General features: G+C 51.3%; 1 protein-coding gene across 1 annotated transcript in view; it reads left to right on the top strand.

Moving 5' to 3' along the window:
- The window catches only part of sult4a1 (sulfotransferase family 4A, member 1), an 11,378-nt gene extending 11,362 nt beyond the window's left edge, over nucleotides 1-16 (top strand). The window contains exon 7 of the mRNA XM_056425177.1: nucleotides 1-16. This exon is cut by the window's left edge and continues 1,290 nt beyond it. The gene's annotated coding sequence lies outside the window, so the exon portion shown is untranslated.
- Nucleotides 17-749: the final 733 nt, after the last annotated feature.

Here is a 749-nt window from a genome sequence, read left to right as displayed (position 1 = left end):
AATTGTGAAAGCTTGATTTTGGACTGTTTTTTCTTTCCCAGTGGGGACGCACCAGCTGTCATAAAACAAACCGCCACCAGGGGGCACTGTTAAAGATATGCAATGGAGGATGTTTTAGAGGAGGCTTAACCCTCTGAAACATTTACACCACAATGACACACTAAACCCAAGGCTAATGAAAAGGCTTTACTAGAGACTCACACACACACTCACACACACACACACAGGTTGGTGAGGAATGCATTGGAATGAGGAGCTGAGGCATCCCTGAACCAGCTGCCCAGACAGCAGCAGTATCTGACCTCTGACCCTCGTCAAACCCATATATCAGTCCGACCTGCCATCCCCTCTGTTCTCGACGCCATCAGACATATGGAAGGTACCGCAAGTGTAAAGAGGCGGAGCCAAGCCCAAAGAGAGGAAGCCTTTCTGTTACGTTTTCGAACCCGCCACGGGGTTCGAACCCGCCACCTCTGCGTTCTGCTGCTGGAGTTCCTGTGCGCTATCCACTGCGCTGTCCACACTCTACCATCTAAACACTCAGGCTCATCTGAGCCTTCCTCCCTGGTGACGAGCTGACTGGGCGTTGGCACTGCACACCTGCTCTCAGTTACAATCAACTCCAGAGACTACAAGAACCCGGTCTTCACTCCTGCTCCTCGCCAGATCATCCCATAGAATCACCTGGCAAGTACCAGGAGAAGCCTTGAGCTACAGTGTTGCTGTCCGTTCTTTGTAGAGCTGTTTTC

This window comes from Pseudoliparis swirei, chromosome 10, assembly GCF_029220125.1.
Source record: "Pseudoliparis swirei isolate HS2019 ecotype Mariana Trench chromosome 10, NWPU_hadal_v1, whole genome shotgun sequence".
In the NCBI taxonomy this organism is placed as follows: domain Eukaryota; kingdom Metazoa; phylum Chordata; class Actinopteri; order Perciformes; family Liparidae; genus Pseudoliparis; species Pseudoliparis swirei.
This window is presented reverse-complemented; position numbering and strand designations above follow the sequence as displayed.